The 14,982-nt window shown below is 40.0% G+C and overlaps 1 pseudogene; it reads left to right on the top strand.

Moving 5' to 3' along the window:
- Nucleotides 1-634: 634 nt before the first annotated feature.
- On the top strand, nt 635-14,686 carry LOC114639132 (annotated as a pseudogene).
- The last annotated feature ends 296 nt before the right edge of the window (nt 14,687-14,982 follow it).

A 14,982-nucleotide genomic window follows, 5' to 3' on the forward strand; every position in this document is an offset into this window, starting at 1 on the left:
CTTGATCTCACAATTTTCAAACTCTAGAACTATATGAAGTAATTTCCTATTGTTGGTTTGTTTTTTGGTTTTTTGTTTTTATGAGAATAGGGTTTTTTCTCACAGCATCTATCCTGGTTATAGTTTGTGCTCCCTCTACTGCTCCCAGTTCATCCCCATCTTGCTTCCCATCCATATCTACTCCCTTCCTGTCTCTCATTAGAAAACAGACAGGCTTCTCAAAGATAATAATAAAATACAATACAACGTAGTGAGACAAAAACAAAAACTAATTCAACACAATTGGACAAAACAAACAAACAGAAGAAGAAAAAGAGCCCGAGAAGGCACAAGAAGTGAAAACCAAATTCTTCTCATATTCAGGAATCCCATGAAAACATTAAACTGGAAGCTTTAACATATTTGCAAAAGACCCACAGTGTGAAAAGGGACAAGCAAAGGATATATGTATAAATTTTTTAAGTAAAACAGAATAATTTAATAAAATCTCTTAAAAAGGAAAAAGCCAGACACGACATTGAAAGACAAGGAACCTCCAAAGAAACCACTGAGTTTGCTTTCTGCTGGTCATCTATTACTGGTCATGCAGCCTACACTTAGAGTGGTTTTCTAAACCACCAACCAAAGGGCGTACATGAGTCAGTCCATGGCTCCCACTACATATGCAGTAGAGGATTCCTCATCTGGCATCAGTGAGAAGGGAGACACATGGTCCTATGGAGGATTAATGCCCCAGAGAAGAGCGATGCTAGACGGGTGAGGCAGGAGTGGGTGGGTGGGGGATCACCCTCTTAGAGGCAAAGGGGAGAAAGATGGGGTGAAGAGGATACCAAGGAGATAACATTTGAAATGTAAGAAAATAAAATGATTTATTTTTAAAAATGTATATTTATTTTTTTTATATATAATTTATTTATTTTTGAACATGAAATGCTTTTTTATAGCATGTTTTACAAGGGGAGCGGGTAAGAGGGGCCAGGTGGTGGAAAAGTACAAAATCTTCTTGGCCTGTGCCTTGAAACATGTCATGGTCTATATGGTACACTGCCTTGAATTATGATCTACCTGCTGTTCTTCAGAAGATATGGTACACTGCTTGCGTTATGGTCTCCCTGCTATTCTTAAGATGATATGGCACACCGCTTTGAGTCTATCCGCAGTTGCTAAGCAGGATCTTGCAGTTGTCAAGCCTCAGAGGACATTGTGCAGGTGGGGAAAGGTAGGGGGTGAGGGTAAGGGCGAGGGTCCTGGCTTCTGGCATCTCCCCCTTCTCTGTTTAGTTAGAGAAGGCATCTTATGATCAATCCCAACTATGTGAATTTTGAATTTGGATGTCTAATTATGGGGGGTCTTACACAAGTTCACAACCCCAAAACACTGATGTGAGACGAGTCACATCGATGGTCGAAGGTTTTAGGCTGTCGACGATGGGCAACGTCAAGGGACTCCGATGTGGGTGAAAGGAGGGTGAGGGCCCTGTCTTAGGCCATGTAGGCTGCACCCACTCCCAGCACCACGCACTCCTTTTCGGCTGCATTGGGTGGGCCCCTGGGAAGTGGACCTACAATAATCCCGTCATTGGGCTAACTCACAGCCATCCTAGTCCCCTGTAAATGTTCAATTTATCAACCATTTGTCAGTTTGGGGTGTAATATTGTCATAAAGGAAGGCTCCCCAATGTTAGCGGCCATATCAAGGGCGACCTTGGTTTAGGAAAAAGCCAATTTTTGTTGTGGTGATCAAGAGGCCAAGCTCTCTATCGAGAGAAACGGGGGCAAAGCCAGGCATACCAGGAACCCTTCTGGAGGGCGTGGAAGTCTAGCGGTCGACCGTAGGGGGGAGGCAGGGGAGCTGGCAGCTGTGTCAGTCTCCTGCAGAGTCACTTCTGGATCCTCTTCAATTTTCGGCTGATGGTAATGAACTTCAACCGTCTTCTTGATGGCAGCATCAACCTGGTTCCGTGGATGACAGGTCGCGGGTTATGATCTCTGTCTCGCTTAATCTTGATGTCCTGCGCACATCCTCTCAATGAGGGTCCGTCCAGAGGGGTCCGTGCCTCGAGCCCCACGTCTGGGTGCCACTTGACCCGACTGGCAGGCCCTAGTTATTCGTGGGGGCGAGGAGGACTGCAACCAGCTATTCTTCAGAAGATATGGTACACTGCTTGAGTTATGGTCTCCTTGCTATTCTTCAGATGATATGGTACACTGCTTTGAGTCTATCTGCAGTTTCCAAGCAGGATCTTGCAGTTGCCAAGCTTCAGGGAACCTTGTGCAGCTGGGAAAAGGTAGGGGGTGAGGGTAAGGGCGAGGATCCTGACTTCTGGCCCATCTGGATTAGAACTTCTAATGGCAGGCATCACGGGTGATTCATTTTTGCCTGGAAAGAAAAAAGAAGGGGATTCTCAGGGAGATTTCTCTTCCCTGGATGTAAATTATTATTCATCGTATTTATGGTTGGGCCTGGCTTTGTGAGTGTATCTATTTTTTTTCATTAATATTTATGGTAGCCGGTTAGCTGTGCCTTCTGTGGTATTGGGCAGGCATATCAGTCCTCGGCTCCATAAGGGAACTGGGTCTGGGGCATTCCCTTTACGGGAATGAGGGTCCTTCCCCATATCTGTGGCAAAGTTTTGTTGGTCTTGGTGGTGCCCGAGGTCACCAACATGGTCAGCAAGAGATTTGCCATGAGCTTTCAGCTTTAGAGAGAGAAAAGTGAACAAGGCATGATGGAGAGTATTTCAGGGGGGCTCCTTCTGAGGGGGTACCGTTCCCCCTCTTTTATTTTTAAAGCCAATTTTTCAGAGTTCTTGTAAAATCAGGGCAGAAGCGCCAACAGTTGCTCCTTCTACACTCAGAGAGTCATGAAGACCTTATTTAAGGATATATAAATCTATATTTATAATCTTTTGTCAAAGGACTTTTATAGCACCACTGACAATTAATCAGACTATATGATATATCGATTGGAAATAGCTTTTTCTACTTTTTGTGAGATTACCTCTTCTCCAATGAGACTCCCTTGGAGAAAATCAAATTCACATTTGCAAGTGGTATCTGCTTAGAGATTGCTTCTGGATTAGGGATTGGGATATGTGTTAACATTTCTTTTCAGCTCTAGGGCCCCATTTAGGGTGGACAGGGGGAGGACCTGTACATGCTGCCTCAGTCTCTGCATGTTTTATGTGTATCAATCCTGTTGATTTAGGGCCTTGTTTGCTTGGTGTCTTCCATAATCTCTGGCTCTTATACTCTTTCTGCCCTCTCTTTACAGGGTTCTCTAATCCCTGAGGGGAAGAATTTGATGGACACATCCCATTTAGAGCTGAATGGTCCAAGATCTCTCACTCTGCATTATGTCAGTCTGTGAATAGCTGTATTCATTCCCTTCTGCTGCACGAGAATAGTGGCTGAGCAAGGCACTGATACAGGAATATAATAGAATGTTATTAGAAGTCATTTTATTGATGTGTGGTTGTTTGTTTGTTTGTTATTTAGAGCAGTAGAATTTGTTTTTATCTTAGATCCCGGGGCTATGCGGTCTTGAACTCTTGGTTACACTAGCAGTGGCAGGTACATATTCCATCGTGTGGAATAGGCCTTAAATCAAAAAAGATATTGATTGTTTCCTCCACAAGTTTTGTGCTACCATTTCACTGGCATGTATCTTGCTGACACCATTGTTATTGAAAGGGTTTGTGGCTGGTTTTGTGGTTTTGTTTTTCCTTTCGTGGCCTATAGAATACCTGCCTATAGCAAAGACACAAGAACATAGGGATAAGGGTGCTATGTAGGCAATGGACTAGTCTCCAGCAATGGGGCCTTGGTATCCGTTTGTGGAGAGGAATTCATAATTTTGGCTACAGCCTAGGTTGTTTGGGAATTCCCGTAGAACCTCTTTGACCAAAACTCTAATTATATGTAACCCAATTCTAATACTGGAAGCTTCATTTGGTGACAGAAGCTATCCAGTGGAGCTCTGTCTTCACCACTACTTGCCAATTTCATTTAGATCTCCTTTATATTGTGTACATACTTTAGGAAACCTCTACTGTATTAGATTTCCACACTATACCTCAAATGCCCCTTTTATTTAAGCTATCTCACCTCATACTCCTCTCCTCATTCCCTCTCTGAAGTAGGATGAAGCATCCATTGGGTGTTTGCCAAAAGTGATATAGCTGATTCTTGAGGCAGATCAATTCCCATCTCCCTGAAGTATTTCCACACTCATTTCCACAGCAGCTGTACATGTTTACACTTCCACCAGTGCTGTAGTAAATATTATTTGGGGGTTTGCTACCTACCCTTGTTATTTATATATATATATATCTCTTTGTGGTTTGTATACCACTTAGATCATTTAGTTCCCAAATAAAAGATATAAAAGCCTTTATATTTATAATGAGCTTTAAAGCACTAGAGCTGAAAAAATATCAACCCTGTATGCCATTTTCTCTACTTCCCTGTCAAAACTCCCATGATATCATTTGCCATGTTCTGCCTAGCCACTCCTGCTCTGATAGGTCAGCCTTCATGGCCAGTGCTCATGACCCCATGGAGAGTTCATCCTTCACCTCCCTTATTCCTGGTCTTTATCTCCAACCCTCAAGCTGGGAAACCTTTACTCTACACCCTCTCTTCTGTCCAGCTCAGGCTGTAGGCATCTTTATTAACCAATGAAAGATAATTTGTGGATCTAGGTTTGCACAACAAAAGCTGGTATATGTGAGAATTCACTTGTCTTGGGGTAACCAGGTCTGTGGATACATAATTTACCATTGGAATACATAGCAGCACTAGACCAAGTCCTTAGACACCAGCAATGGAGGCGTGTTCCCCTTGCTCCACATCCTAACCAGCCTGAGCTGTCACCTGTGTAAGATGAAATCTCAGGACAGTGTGGATATGTACTCTTTCATGGCTAAGAATGTTGAACATTTCTTTAAGTGTGTCTCAGCCATTTGAGATTCCTCCATTGAGAATTCTCCCTTCATACATGTGACCCATTTATTAATTGGATTATTTGTTTTCTTACTATCTAATTTTTTGAGTTCTTTATATATTTATTTTGCATACCAGTCCTCTACCAGATGTGGAGTTTTAAAAATCTGTTCTTATTCTGTGGGCTTCTGCTGCTTTTTCCAAATGGATGGTGTTCTTTACCATGCATGAAGTTCATTTATTATTTATTGATCTTAGTTCCTATACTAACAGCGTTCTGCTCAGAAAAATCTTTATGTGCCAATAAATTCAAAGCTATTTCACATTTCTCTTCTATTAGGATCAGTGTATCTAGTTTTATGTTAAGGTCTTTGATCCATTTGGACTTGAGTTTTATGCACAAAGAAAACTTGAATCTATTTGCATTCTTATACATGAAAATATTTAATTTGACCAGCACCAGTAGTTGAAGATGAAATCTTTTATTCCAGTGTGTATTTCTGTCTTGTTTTTCAAAACTCAGGTGTCCATAGGTATGTGGATTTATTGTTTTGGTCTTCAAATCAATTACATTGATTAATGTATCTGTTTTTGTACTAATACCATACTGTTTCTATTACTATAGCTCTGTAGTACAATTTAGGCTTGAGGATGATGATTCCTCCAGTATTTTTTATTTTGTTCAGGATTGTTTTAGCTATCCTGGTTTCTTTATATCTTTCCATATGAAGTTGAAAATAGGGGTTTTTTGATAATTTTGTGAAGAATAATGTTAGAATCTTAGTGAGCATTGTATTTATCTGTAGGTTGCTTTTGGTAGGATGACCATTTTTACTACTTTATCCTACACATCCATGAGCACAGGAGATCTTCTCATCTTCTGATATCATATTCAATTTCTTTTTTAATATTTTAAGAGTTTTATCAAACAAGTCTTTCACTTGTTTCTTAGTGTTACCCTAAGATATCTTATGTTGTTTGATGCTATTGCTGGAAACTGTTGTTTCTCTGATTTCTTTCTCAATTCATTTGCCATTTGCATGTAGGGAGGCTACTGATTTTGTGAGTTAATTTTTTATCTAGCTACTTTGCTGAAAGTGTTAGGAGTTTCTCAGTAAAAATTTTAGTGTCACTTATGTATACTACCATATCATCTTCAAATAAAGATACGTTGACATCTTCCATTCTAATTTGTATCCCCTTGATCTCCTTCAGTTTTCTTTTTATTATTATTTTAGTTATTGACATTCCAAAAGTTCCCCCCTTGCCAGCCCCTCCCCCTTGTAGAAGGAATGGTGGGGCTGCCTTTTTGTAAATGCTGGGGGCCATGCAGCTGCAAAAGCATCTCCAGCAGGAGGGCCTAATTGAGGACTGCCTGAGAGGCCAAGGATTGCTAGTGCAAATAGTGTCAGTCAATCAGGAACTGCTGCTTAGAGTAGATACTTTATTGAAACCAATGGGGGCGTGGGTGGAGGATATTAAAGGAGCTTCCAGGAGTGCTCAGATGAGCTTGCTGTAGCATTTCTTACCTGAGAGTTTGTGTCATTGTTTCTGTGCCAGCTCACCCCCAACTCCTAAAAGCAGGTAGGGCCAGGCAGAGAGCTGTCCAGGGCACAGGCAACAACCACACCCCAAGATCTTCACCCCATTACCCCTCCCCTCACCTCTGATAAGGTGTTCCCACACACACCAACCCACCCCACCCCCACCTCACCCTCAAGAGCATCCTTCTTCAGTGGGGCATCAAGTTTCCACAGGATTAAGTGCATCCTTTCCCACTGAGGCTATACAAGGCAGTCCTCTGCTACACATGTGCCCAGCGTCTCGGACCAGCCCATGTATGCTCCTTGGTTTTTGTCTTAGTCTCTGGGACTTAGTCTGGGAGCTCTTAGGGGTTTGGGTTAGTTGACACTGTTGTTATTCCTAAGGGGTTGCAATCCCCTTCAGCTCCTTCACTCCTTCCTCTATGTCTTCCATGTTGGTCCCCAACCTCGATCCAGTGGTTGGCTATACATATCTGTATTTGTCACAGTCAATTGCTGGTAGACCCTGTCAGAATGCATCCCAATTTGGGCCATTCATTGGGTAGCCTTTCTTTCAGTCTCTGCTCTATTGTCCCTACATTTTCATTAGACAGGAACAATTCTGGGTTAAAATTTTTGAAGATTGGTGGGTTGTCCCCTGCCTCGACTGTGAGCCATGTTTATATACTGGAGGTAGTCTCTTCCAATTCCATCTCCCTACTGTTGGGCATTTCAGCTAATGCCATCCCCATTGAGTCCTGGTACTCACTGTACCAGGTACAATATAGTACAGAGTACTATACTGAATACATATGAAGAGAGTGGACAACCTTGTCCCTTGTGGGATTTTAATGGAATTGGTTTGAGTTTCTCTCTATTTAAGGTGATGTTGGCTCCCACATCTCAGGTCTCTAGGACTTTCTAGAGATTCCACCTGTCCCCTAACCTCCACTGCCGAGTAATTTGATTCATTCTTCTGGTCCTCTGGGCATCTCTTCTGTCTCTCCCCTTACCTGATCCTGCCACTCCTCTGTCAGTTTCTCAGAAAATCAGAAGTAGCTCTACCTGAAGACCCAGTTATACTACTCCTGGGAATATACCCCAAAAATGTTCCACCATACCACAATGAATCATGCTTCCCTATATTCATAGCAGCCTTATTTGTAATGGCCAGAAACTGGAAACAATCCAGATTTCTCTCAATCAAAGAATGGATACTGAAAATATGGCTCATTTACACAATAATATACTATTTACCTATTAAAAATGAGGGCTTCATGAATTTTGCAAGCAAATGGATGGAACTAGAAAATATCATCCTGGGTGAGGTAACCCAGACCCAAAAGGACATGCATCATATTTACTTACTGATAAATGTTTATTAGCCAAAACATTCAGAATACCCATGATACCATTCACAGATCGTAGGAAGCTTAACAAGAAGGAAGGCTCAAGTGTGGATGCATGAAACCCACTTAGAGGGGGAATAAAATCATTTTGGAAGGAAGAAAGAGGGAGGAAATTGAGTGTAAGAAGGGAGGGGGAGGGGAAAAGAAAGGGCAGGATCAAGTATGGGGAGAGACAGGAGAGCCATCCTTCAGTTTTCTTATTACCCTAGCAAAGACATCAAGTACTATATTGAATGCATATGGAAAGACACGATGGACAACCTTGTGAATTTAGTAAAATTGCTTTGAGTTTCTCTCCATTTAAGCTAGTTGGCTATGGGCTTGTAAATTGCTTTTATTATGTTTAGGTATGTCCCATGTATCCCTAGTCTCTCTGGAACTTTTATCATTGGGGGTGTTGGATTTTTCTCAAAGCTCATTTTTTTAATCTAATAAGATTATCATGTGATTTTGGTTGATTTATATGGTATATTACTTACATAATTTACCTGTGTTGAACAATTCCTGCCTCTCTGAGATGAATAGTGGATGATCTTTTTGATACATTCTTGGATTTTATTTGCAAGTATTTTAGTATTTTTTCACCTGTGTTTATAAGAGAAATTGGTCTATATTTCTCTGTGATCCAGATGTAAAGTGAATAAAAAGTAACAAAAAAAGAATTGTAATATTATTTGTTAGATTTTTTTCCCTCACATTTCTTCCAATCAGTGTTAATTTAAATCTAATTTGTCAGGTATTAAAATGGTTTTACTAGCTTGTTTTCTATGTTCATTTGCTTGAAATATGTTTTTCCAACCTTTTACTCTGAAGTAAAATCTATCTTTGGAGTTAAAATCCAGTTTTTGAATGGAGCAGAAGGATGGATCTTGTTTTCAAATCCATTCTATTAGTCTGTGTCTTTTTATTGGGGGAATTGAAATGACTGATATTGAGAGGTACCAATGAACAGTGTATGCTGATTTTTGTTATTTTGCTGATGTGTGTGCATGTACACACATGTCTAATCTCTGTAGGTTGGCGTTTTCCTTCTAAAGAGATGGATATTTAGATATTGGTTAAATTTGGCTTTATCATGGAGCATTTTATTGTCACCATTTATTGTGATTGAAAATGTTGCTAGGTATAGTAGTCTGGGTTAGCATCAGTGGTCTCTTAGAGTCTGTAGAAGATGTGTCCAGACCCTTCTGCCTTCTAGAGTCTCCATGGAGAAGTTTGCTGTGAGTCTAATGAGTATACCTTTATATGTTATTTTTTCTCCCTTAGAGCTTTCAATAGTCTTTGTTCTCCCTGTTTAGTATTTTGATTATTTTGTGCTTAAGGAACATTTTTGTCATCTGATCCAATCTATTTGATGGTCTGCATGCTTTTTGTAGCTTGATAGACATCTTCTTTAGGTTATGAAATTTTTCTTTTATGATTTTGTTGAAAATGTTTTCTGTGCTTCTGACTTGGATTTCTTCTCATTTCTTTATTCCTATTATTTGTACATTTGGTCTTTCTGTAATACCCCACATTTCTTGGATGTGTTGTGCCAAGATTTTTTTCATCTTTCACTTTTCTTTGAACAAGGTATCCATTTCCTCTAACATGCCCTCAAGTCCTGATATTCTTTCTTCCATATCTTATATGCTGTTGGTGAGACTTCCCTCTGAGGTTTCTGCTCAAGTTCTAAATTTTTCATTTCTAGGTTTCCCTCAGTTTGAGCTTTTTATTTATTCTGTTTCCACTTTCAAGCCTTTAACTCTTATATTCATTTCCTTCTATTTCTATTTTCATAGATTTAAGGAGTGAATCTGTTTCCTCTTTAAGGATCCATGCCATATTTTAAAGGCTATTTTCAGATCTTTGTTTTGTGTTTTGGCTATGTTGAAATGCTTGAAACCTGCTGTAGTACTGTCGCTGGGCTCTAGGGGAGATCTACTGTCCTAAATGTTGTTTGTTGTGTTTTTATCCTGACATTTAGGCATCTGTATTTATGATGTTTTCTATTCTAGGTTCTGATATCCTATCTTTGTTGAATGAGTGTTTTGTCCTTTGGTTCCACTGTATTGCCTGGCAGAAAATTATTTTAGGGTCCTGATAGGCAAGGCCACTGGGGGTGTGTTTCTAGGTAGCAAAAGTCAACACTTAGAAATGGGGATGGGCTAGGAAGAAATGGCTGAGGGATCCACAGGATGGAGAAAAGCAGGATGTTCTACCAGGATCTGCTTAGTCCCCTTGAAATGGAGGTAGAGAATGAAGAGAGCCTGCAGTACATAATCTACTACAGACTCAACAATTTGACTTGGAGGAATGGAGGGATAGGTAAAGAGCTACAATTTCCCTGTAGATCTACCTGCTTTCCTGGCCAGACTGTCTTCTGTTGCTTTGAAGCTACCTGATCTGTAGAGTGCTATTATAATAGCCTAAGTAGACTAAGATACCAGTTATATATTTGTAGCAGGATATATTTGAAAAAAAGTGGCAATGCAGCTCCGCTCTGCCAAGTATCCATGCCAAGGAATATAACATGTAACACAAGCTAACATAAAAAGACACAGTGCCTTCAAAACTAATCAATAAATATGTGTTGAGTTCTTGCAATGTATGGGAAACTAACATTTCAGAAGTAAAGAAAAGAAGGTACTCAATGGTAGAAGATGCCTCTGTTGGTACAGTATGGCAACTAAGACTTGAGCTCAGATCTCCAGGACTCAGGTACCAAGTCCAGTGCCTTACATCTAGTGAGGAAGATGAGACAGGCAGGACCCTGAAACTCACTGGCAGACAAACTAGCCAAGTAGACAGGCTTTGATTATGGTGAGAGATTCTTCCTGAAAAACTAAAGTTAAAGCAAATTGGAAGAAGACTCCAGGCAACCACGTCTGGCCTTTTGGCCTGCATGCACACACACAAACATGCACATACACTCACAGAGAGATGCACACAGAGAAATACATACATGCACACAAAGAGATACACAGACACACATCTACACACATATACTCATGTAAACATCACACACACATGCACATGTGTACATAGAAACACACATATAACACAATACACAAACATACACACAAATACACATAAACCAATGCACATATACTCCCCACCCAAAAAAAAAGTGATAGGCTTTGTGTCATGAAATTCAGTGGAAAAATAGATGTAAATCAAGTAAAATTGTGACTGTGTAGAATGTGAAATCAGAAAATTTCCCAGGAGTTTTTAAATAATTTAAATAATTTCCACAAGAAAATAATATAGCAAAAGAGCCCCATCTAAGAAACTGAACTATGCTAAGTGCTCAGCTGTAGAAAAGAGTGTCAATAACTATGAAGGGCTTCATATATTCTATACATAAAACTAGGAAGTTACTAAGTCCACTGGACTCTTACAAATTCTGATAGAAGATGTATGGCTAATGGATGAGAGGAAAAGGAGAGTTTGCTATTCACAGCAAGTGTCAGGGCATCATCACATTTGCATCGTCTCCCTAAGGCCCAGTTGCACAACGAGAAGGGAGGGTCAGGTAGTGGGGTGGGGTATTTTTACATGCTTTGAACTGAATTATGGAAGAGAAATGCAGGACTAGGGCCTAAAACCTTTTACAATGGGTAGTAATAGCACCTGCTTTAGCTCAACACAACTTCTGTCATCCAAAGCTAGCCATCAAGTGAATAACCATGAAAAAAAAATCAGTCTGGAAGATTCATTCACAAGACGTGAACATACAGACACAAGCAGAAATGTAAGAGAGTCAGAACTGTCTTTCAAAAAGTAGAGTACACAAATTTTACTGTCTTTGTCTTTGTTTAGATTCCTGTTCTCTAATCCTTTATTTCCTTAATGAAGGCTTAATGGAGATACATGTACCTTCTCTAAAAGAGTATGGTAGACGAAGCTTGGCATATTTCCTATTTGTATGCTACAGGTTTTTTTTTATTATCTTTAATCTTTTTTTTTTACAGTCCAGTTGTTATCTCCTTCTTGTTGTGCCCTCCAGCAGTTCTTCATCCCATTCCTCCTACCCCATCTCCAATTGTACGTCCCTACACCCCCATCCCACCAAGCCTCTCCATTCCCTCGGGCCTCAAGTATCTCAAGGGTTAGGTGCATCTTCTCTCATTGAGGCCAGTTCTCTGCTGTGTATGTGTCGGGGGCCTCAGATCAGCTAGTGTATGCTGCATGTTTGGTGGCTTGGTGTCTCAGACATCTCAGAAATTCAGGTTAGTTGAGACTGGTGGTCTTCCTATGGGCTTGCCTTCCTCCTCAGCTTCTTCCAGCCTTTCCCTAATTCAACCACATGGTTCCCTGGCTTCTGTCCATTGGTTGGGTGTAAGTATCTGCTTCTGTCTCAGTCAGTGCATTGTACATTTTAAAGTCTCTTCTGGTTTGTTTATTTTGTGTTGTGCTGCTTTTTTAAAAGAACAGTAAGTGATTATTTTTTGGTATGCAAATACAAGATGTTAGGCAACATGTGGTCCTAGACTGGTAGATGTGAACATGCAGAAGTTGAAAACAATATGCGGCAACTGAAACTTTTACAATGTATGCCTTGATGTTCAGGTTTAGATGAGTAAGAGAACAATCACTGCTGTAGTCATTCACAGAGAAATATAACTGATGTAGCCACTCACAAAGAAATATAACTGATGTAGCCATTCACAGAGAAATATAACTGATGTAGCCATTTATGGAGAAATATGGGCTAAGAACCAGAAGGAAGTTGAAAGGATTCTGTCATGCAGACCCAAAATTCTCAGAAAATACTATCCTTAAAATTAGACCTTCAGCATGGTAAAAAGTATTGTCATTATAAAACTGGATATAGTGAGAACAAAAGATAAGCTTTATAAAACTCTAAGACTCATAGACCTGTGTTCTGTATATTACTATAGAGCCCATGACTCCAAATGAAACCATGAGTTTTGAGTAAGTATTTTGAGAGGGTGAATATGTACATGTACAGTGATATCTATGAAAATGTCACAATAAAACCCATTTTAGTATTGCTAGTTAAACATTTTTAATCATAGAGACCAAGTGTCTTACAGCTACTCTAGTATAGCCATGAAAAAAGAGACTTCTAAGTAACATGTCAAGATAACATTTACCACTTCCTCATCAACTATACACTGTAATTATGTACCATGAAACACAAACTGTAGACCACTCTAGAACAGCAGTCTCAAAGTCTGACCTCTCCAAAGAGCAAGAACCCATGTCATTTGGAAATGTGTGTATAAAGACCTACCTCACACCAAGTGGATAAGAAATTTGGGAAAGGGTCCAGTAACTTGTTAGAACAAGCTTCTCAGGGGAGTCTGAGTATATTGAAGAGTCATACTGCTATGGAACTATTTGAGGATAATTTAAAGATTAAAAACTGCTGTTTAATCCAAAGTAAATAAACAGTTCCTGTAAACATGCAGCTCAGTCACTTTCACTTTAGTCTGAACCCTTCTTCCCAAAGCTATAAAAGGAAATGGTTGACAAGTTTCACTTTATTTTGCAGTTTAACAGCCTAAACCATAAACCCAACAGCCTGAATTATCTTTCTTATCAAAACACAGCAGAGTCTGTTCTGGTGTGATATACAGAGGCAAGCACCAGATTCAAGGAAAATCAATATGCAAATCAATACATTCAACTCCAAGTCTCGTACATCAGTTCTTTCATATAAACTAGCTTAATTAGGAGCTCAGCGAAATGCAAGAATAGACCTAACTCAATATCCTATGCCAAAGCTTTATCAATAATATATAATTTTCCAGAAGATCGCTCAAGGAATTCATAGGAAAACTTCTTTGACTCACAAAATGGAAAGGTGAATTCAGCAACAACTTGGTAAGCCAATTTACCATCTGTTCAGACATTAGGAGCAGCAACACAAAAGAAGGATTCAGTTTTCTTTTTATTTATACTAAAATCTCATCTATATAGAAACAAATCATAGTTGTAGAAAGTATAATAGTCATCTCAGGAGACTAAATCAAGTAAAGAACTGGAGTGAGGACATCAGATACAGGCATTCTTATGATCTAGCACAGTAGGGTAATATTTATTCTTAATGATGATTTATTTCATACTTTCAAATAGTTCAAAGAGAGGACTCTGTTCCAAATACAATGACACCCATTAGAAATTAACCCTTGGTAGCCGGTATGGCTGTGAAGGCCAGCGTGACTCAGTGCAGCTGCTGGCCTGGCATGGTTTTGGGTGCTAGCTCCCCTCGCCTGATTTGCGGTGCTCAATAGAAAGGTGGCAGTATTGCTAATGCTGGCAAGCAAGTTGAAGCAGGATGATGGTCTCAAAGCATCCTGGACATCAGTCTCCACATCTGACTCTACTTGGAGGATTTCTGTGAGAGACAAGTTGATTGTTAAAGAGGTTGCAGAACTTGAAGCTAATTTACCTTGTACATGCAAAGTACATTTTCCTGATCCAAATAAGCTTCATTGCTTTCAGCTGACTGCAAGCCCAAATTGGGGTTACTACCAAGCTAGAAAATTCAGTTTGAAACTGAAGTTCCCGATGTCTACAACATGGTGCCTCCCAAGGTGAAATGCTTGACTAGAATCTGGCACCCCAACATCACAGAAACAGGGGAGATACGTCTAAGTTTACCAAGAGAACATTCAATTGACAGCCCTGGCTGGGCTCCCACAAGAACATTAAAGGATATTGTTTGGGGATTAAACTCTTTATTTACTGATCTTTTGAATTTTGATGATCCACTGAATATTGAAGCTGCAGAACATCATTTGAAGGACATGAGGACTTTCAGGACAAAGTAGATGAATACATCAAAAGCTATGCCAGATGATAAGAGAAGAGGTCTAAGTTCTGAGGACTTTGTCACAGTTGTCTCTGATGTGAAACAGCTTGAGGTAGTCCTCCTCCCATCCTCATACTCCCTGTCAGCCCCTTGGGATTGTCCTAGTCCTGTGACCATGCTGTCCTAAAGAAGACCCTCCTAACTACCCACTGTAGATGGTGAACAACATAATACAGCAAGAAAGTGTGTCTGGGCCTCAAGAGAGTTGTCTGCTTCCCTTAACATGGTTACAGAAACTACTGTCTAGGCTGTCTGGTGGAATTCTTCCAAAGTTGTAAGGAACT

The sequence above is a fragment of the Grammomys surdaster genome, unplaced genomic scaffold (assembly GCF_004785775.1).
Source record: "Grammomys surdaster isolate TR1022 unplaced genomic scaffold, NIH_TR_1.0 125685, whole genome shotgun sequence".
NCBI lineage: Eukaryota > Metazoa > Chordata > Mammalia > Rodentia > Muridae > Grammomys > Grammomys surdaster.